At 38.3% G+C, this 6,927-nt stretch overlaps 1 long non-coding RNA gene across 1 annotated transcript; it reads left to right on the forward strand.

The window, feature by feature from the left end:
- On the forward strand, positions 1–368 carry LOC144427386 (uncharacterized). Its single transcript, XR_013477961.1, has 2 exons — positions 1–240; positions 323–368. It is a non-coding gene; the product is annotated as an uncharacterized LOC144427386 (long non-coding RNA).
- The last annotated feature ends 6,559 nt before the right edge of the window (positions 369–6,927 follow it).

A 6,927-nucleotide genomic window follows, 5' to 3' on the forward strand; every position in this document is an offset into this window, starting at 1 on the left:
TTTGACCGATTTATCTTGGTTCTACTTACTTTTGGTGTGTTTACGTATGGTTCACTGCATCGCGATTATTGGCTGATTACTTGATTACTTCTTGTTATGGTTAACTGTCTAGAGCTTTAGTCTGTCTTTAGATCTGTTCTCATAAGCTTGTTAATGGTGCTATAGTCATTGGGTATGAATAATCTATTTCATAAGTTTCTTACATTGGGATAATCTGTTCTGACAAAGCCTCATTTAAATGTAAGTGAATTGGTATATTCTTGCTTTGTATTGTGCCTGGTTGCCTGTACTCATTTTAATATTCATCTTTATTGTTTGTCAGGTCACTTTGTCTTACTGATATCTGGATTAAATCACTTTGGGAGAAATCTATTCGTTTCATTCTGGGATATTAGTTAAAGAGACATAGTAGGCAAGGGTGATTTGTCAATGGGCAGAAATCCAAACTACCGCCGAACTTAATTGAAATAGTTAAACCGTAAATATTTGGTTAAACTATATATGCTGCAAGTTTTGAAAGTCATATAAAGTTAAATAAACCTATTTATGTTGGCATTTCGTTTTTTTTTATATGTATACTTGGGATGTTTTTTTGTGTAACAAAACAAGCCACAAATAGGCATTTATACGGGCCGCATACTAGATTGCAAATTTATTGTTGGAAGTGCTTGTTATTTATTCCTCGGGTATTCTTATCACCTAACTATTATAGTTATTAATTTTATTACATAACAAACTGCGATGCTAGGTGTATCTAAAATCAATCTTGCAGCCTATTTTGGTGCCTATGTTTCAAAATTTTCCCGGGCGCTTGAGCGCGCCCTGAACCCCAGACGTGCCGTTGCGACCTTTTTGCCGCTCCCCTTTTCTGGACGGCGAATATTCTTCTGCTTTAATTTTTGGTCCGCGATTAATCAACTTCTGGCCCCCTTGGTGTAGATCGTTTGCCAAATACATAACCAATTTTTATGATTTACAAAATATTTACCACCCCGAAATTTCAAAACACCCCCCTAAAATGAAAAGCTGGGGAACATACTGAGTCCATGCATCTGAAAAAAGCAACTGGCTAACTAATCCCAAACGGGCGTCTCAAAAATGTCTTGCCCCAGTCCCACTTGTTTTACGTGCCCCACCAGCGCAGAACGAGTGGAACACGACATTTTCGAGACACCGAGTCCCATACCCAAGGGTTGTGCAACCTTTAATAGGCTACAGGAGGGATGGGTGAAACCGCATAATTGAATTCAGGTATATATACAGGCTTTGCAGCACGAAGGGATTGGAATTAAATACTCGCACGTTATAGGATAGGATAGGATTTACATATTTATCCCGGGGAGAGAGGAAAGCCGATAAGACGGCTTATCCATATGGCGAACCACGGCCTCTCGTCCGGTTACCATTCCAAGTCGGGTATGGGATTAGTTTTACTGTATTGTTTGTTCGGAAGCATGGACTTGGTGGTGGAGGAAGCCGTAACCGACCAGCGGTTACGTGAACCACCCAACGACGGCGAAGAGCCCGTTGAGCCACACCGCCGCGCCTATAAAGATTAAACTATATTAAAAGATACTCGTACGTTTTAGATTAGACTAACCTAGCGCCGCACGATGCGATTTTTTTTTTATCTGGGTTGGAGGTCCCAACTTAGACGTACTTGGTTGTTTTTTGACGGTAGCACTAGGCCTACTCACCCTACAAGTAATAAATGCATCATACAATGAGTGTAGAAAAAGGGTGACCAAAGTAAACTGGGAGGCATCGTATTTCCTCACCCACAACAAATACCACGGTATTTCTCGGGAAGCAATTTTAAAAGAACTGCAGTTTCCTTTAAAAACTGATCAGAACAATAAACTCTCATTCTTAAGTATATTTAAAGTGAGTGAACTCGCGATCACTTCTGGGTTTTTTCTGATTACGGCCCGCGAGACTTCCTTATAAGTTTTTGCGGTCCTTCAACCTCGCGACCTTGAACCAACCTGAAAAAACTTGTTTCGCGGGCCTTACCTCATTCAAAATTGACACTCCTCCGCGGGTCGCACACTTTTTCCTTGCCGCATTTGAAAATACCCAGCTGCGGTGCACGATATATATTGCTGCGATCGTCCAATGTCTAATCAGAGCCATTGTATGTTACATTACATATATATTACAGCCATAAAGACATTGTTCATTTTTTGATTTTACGATGGCGATGAGGACAATCAAAACCGATACAAAGATAATAATCAGATTGAAATTAAATTGGAAATTTGGGCTGCAAATTCCTTTCTATAATTTTCCTCAGTGAATCGTCGCCAGTGTTGATGCAAAGAGACTATAAAATCTTTCGATAGATAGTATACATACCGTAAGTGGTGTTTCTCGCGCGTTTGAACTACAAGGATTTATTTTTATTTTGGGAGATGTAGGTAGTGGCTCAGATTCGTGGGACACGTCGGATTAAACTGACTTCGGTTACAATTACCGCATAATAAAAATGTGCTCTAGTGAAAAACGGGATATTTTTTCTCCTTCTTCCCCAGCCTAACTCCTTTTATGCGTTCATTTGCGAGAAAAAGCCTTGCCAACGGAGCATGCTGAGGGTCAACCCTGCCTTATCCCACGCATGATCTGGATATCAACCGTGAATGCAACATTTACGTCTACGATGCTGACAATATTTGTATACATGCCTTTGATCAGTTAGGTGTTTTATCAGTCACTCCCACCGTTTCCAAGAGATTAAAAAGAAACTGGTGGTCGACCGTGTCAAATGCTTTGAATCGGTCCACGGTCATTATGCAAGATGGGATATTTTTTCATGGGGAAACCTGATTACACTATCCAGGTTGTTGTGAATATCTTGGATTGATCTTCCAGGCAGGGTCGATTTTTGGGTTTGTGTGATTACCCCATTTTTTTATTATTATTTGCGGATCAGAAGAGACATGCCTAAAACCTAACCCCATGCCTTCATGCCCAGGACGTGCCGACAGTCAATTTATGGTATACATTCTCTGAAGAGATTGTCACCTTACCACACCCATTGTGGTATGGTTTAGTTCAGGGGTGTGCAAACTGCGGCCCGCGGGCCAAACGCGGCCCGCAAGGCAAAATTGTGCGGCCCGCGGAGAAGTGCCAATATTGAATGATATGCGGCCCGCAAAACGAGTTTTTAATCGAGTTTGATCTGGTATGTGAGAGTTATTCAAATTCCGGCTGGACGAGTAATACGTAGTCTTCACAGGCACCGCCAATCCTGCGATTCCGTATTGCCTGTTCATCCTGCGTTACACCCTACTATGTTGCAAACGTTTTTATTTTTCTTCCATTGCCAAATCCATTCAATAGTGTTATTGTCGAAAAGGTGAAAAAACTATAGTGAACAAACGACAATTAACTATTATCTCTAAACTAACTAACTAGGTTTTAAATTGTTATAAACAATTTTCACCACTTGGCGTAAATTTTCACGTTATGAGTTTTATGCAAAACTCGAGCATGATTTGATGGCCAAGATCATTGCCGTTACTATACTGTAATGTTTTTTTACGAATGAAGTTAGAACACTCATTAAAATAAGATTTTCTTACCGCAAAAACGACAAAAAATATAACCGTATTCGGTGCTTGAGATGTGGAATAATCGCTTACTCTAGCACGCATCATATCATATTTTCACTAAATTAAATAAAGTTTTTACCAAGTTACATTGCAGCGGTGTTACGACGACCATGTATTTCACCGTAAAAGTTGCTCAATCGCAAATATATTTATCGCCCCGAATAATTCAAATATTTTTATCGAATACCGAATATTTTTAGAAAACCAAGACGCTCGCCATCCTGATGTTTGTAATTTAAATTACTGCCCGTTTATTCTTTTTCAATTGACAATTCTTACATAAAGGGGATGTCGAAGTTTGGTTTTATATATCTGCCAGAACTATTCACATCGGTGACGTAGCCTATGTCAAGGACAACTACTAAGGAGTAAATTCAGGACTCGAGATATTTTATTCTGATTTTATCTTTTTCGTCGACTTTGTATTCATCATCACCGTTTGTGAATTAAGCGTCCGAATTTCATACGAACAATATTTTCTTCACTTACAGTGGAATGTGATATTTATGAAGTTGATACTTATACTTGAATACTTATACTCTTTTTACTGCGTCTGTCTTGTTTTCGCAATGGATAAAAACTCCAAAAAGCTGAAAAATTGGTAGTTGAAACGACAGAAAAATACTATCGACAAATCTGTAGTTTTTATATGTTAGCAAGAGCTGTGGGAAAAATATCATTGAATTCAAGAGTTCAATTTAATGACGCGCAAATATCGAAATGACATTCTAAAATCTTGAGGGATTGACAAATTCGAACGGTTATTGTAACGTAACAATGTGCCAACTCGACACCGCGTGTCTTGGTTGACGATTCAATTTTGCCCCTTCAAAATTTTAGAAAGTATCTGCTTCTGCTTTGCAAAGCCTATAACGAAGTCCAATTTATTATCTATGGCTATTAAGTTACAATGCCCGAACAGCTTAGCTTGTGCGAAGCAAACAACGCATGTAATAAGATCAATAAACAAAATATTTGTACATGCAACTGCTAGAAATCTTATGGTAAAAAAGGTGCGGCCCGCGGTTTCACCCAGTTATCAATATTTGGCCCGCCTGTAATAAGGTTGCACACCCCTGGTTTAGTTGACTAATCATTCCCGCTATTGTATATAGTATGATGCAGGTTGGAAGATCTAGGTTTAATCAGATTTCCAACACTACAAAGCTAATGGCCATAAATATTTTACTGACAGGAGAGTCCGAGTCAAGCAAACCGTTTTAACGTTTTATTTGAGTGGGGTTGGTAACGTGATATACATATACAGCCATAAATATACATATAGCGCCAACTAAATATATATACATATAGCGCCAACTAAATATCCATATACAGCCAAGGTCATAATCATATACAGCCAATTAATATCCAAATACAGCCATTTTGGTGATGTCCAAATACTTCCAAGTCATATGCATGTACAGTCAATTAGATATACATATGATATAATAAGTGTGTTAGGGTTAGGGTTTTGGAAATAACTCTCAGAAACTCCAAAACGGCTTTTGTTGAAGTTACATACGATAAGTGTAAAATATATGTAATAATTTATTGTGATATTAGCATCATTTAGTCTCTAGTGACAATTAAGTCTCTACATGTTATTTGTTCGAAGCATACAAGGTCAGCCTCTCGTTGTTTACAATTTTATCGTACATTTTGCCTCTGTATGCAGTGCATCGTGCGCTGCTTTGTAACCAATCATTGTAGACCCATTATTACCCTTTTTTCATTTGCCTGTAGCGCAAATCAGTAATTACTTATCGATCTTGATCGGTAAGTATGTTGATAGGTATTTGTCTGTCTGTCTGTGTGTTAGATGCACGCGATATCTCACGAAAGCGATTTTGGATGGATTATGTCGTATAATTAGCGAGTTATTAATTAATTAGTGATGGGACGCACGGTGTCACTATGGAGTAAGACCACTGTTTTGGGGGATCCCCTAACCTTCGATCGATAAGTCTTCGGTTTCCAACCTAATTCTAGTTTTATTAGTTGTTTGCCTTTCGATCATTTTCGCATCACGCATTCGTCGTGTAAGAGCAGCAGGTATTTGTCCGTATTGTGGACTGTTTACTTATCTGTTATATATATGTTGCAATTGTTTTAGCCACCCGGATCGGAAAACGTTTGGTAGGAAATTAGCCTTTTGTTGTTGATATATGCTTTGTGACTTAAGGTAATCAATTTTGTTTTATTCATTTAAGAAAACCCCTGTTCTTTGCCAAGTGTATGAAGAAGAAGCTGATTTATGCATGTGTCTTATTTGTGGATAAAGGAACTGAAGGTGGCGCGTTCGATACGTTTTCATTGTGTCTCGTCTATATAGATTCCGGGCTATCAAATGACGTGACACGTGGTGCATGAATACATACAATCGGTTGTAATCCATAATGCCATAAGATAAAGCCCCACAACAGCTGATTGTAATAACATGCGAAATGTGTCGCTGCCAACGAAGACATTAAAAATCTCTTTTCAGTGAAATATTCTTTGGTTATTTTGTCAACGAACTAATCAATATAAAGTTTGGTGCAAACTATCATTACTCACATTACATATCGATTATTCGAGAGAGCATCGACAGATTATGTTTATAGAATGAGACCATATTCGTTGACGCATTGGAGTATAGTGTGCTTATGCTTACAAAAACTCCATAACGGCTATTGATTGAAATATATAAAAAAAAATGACTTGCAACTAGCGTAGAGTAGATGTAATAATGATATGAACATCATTCAGCGGTAAGACGCATTTTGCCTGTGCATAATAGGACATAAAGTTGCCGGTGCATGTGGTTAAGGAAGAAATTAAATTAAATTATTGTTAAGCTTTCAGTTTGTTAAATAAAAAAACGATTCAACTGGAAATGTCATTCATTATATGCAAAGACCAGAAAAATATGGAAATGCCATTGACATGAAAATGAAACGATAGTTATGCTGTAATAGGTTATATAATACAACAAACCTGGCAAATAAAAAGTATAGTAATTTAGATGTCGTAAAGCAGTGGTTCTTAAATCTTTGTGATAAGACATCTTGTAAAAACTCTCCGCGCATGCGACGCACTAGTGAGAAAATGTTTGAAAGCAAAATAAGAGAAACACTGAAAATCCAGGGACGTTCGCTGCGCTACCCACGAGGGGAAATGTAAGGAAGAGATTTAAGTATAAACGAGCGTATGTTTCATTATGAGTTTGTTGGATGCACCAAGGTCGTTGCGCCGGACGAATGGCGGAAATTCGTCCGGCGCGTAGCCCCCAGCCACTTTAGTTCATTCAGTAGTTCAAGTAACAGGTCATAAACTG

The sequence above is a fragment of the Styela clava genome, chromosome 9 (genome assembly GCF_964204865.1).
Source record: "Styela clava chromosome 9, kaStyClav1.hap1.2, whole genome shotgun sequence".
NCBI lineage: Eukaryota > Metazoa > Chordata > Ascidiacea > Stolidobranchia > Styelidae > Styela > Styela clava.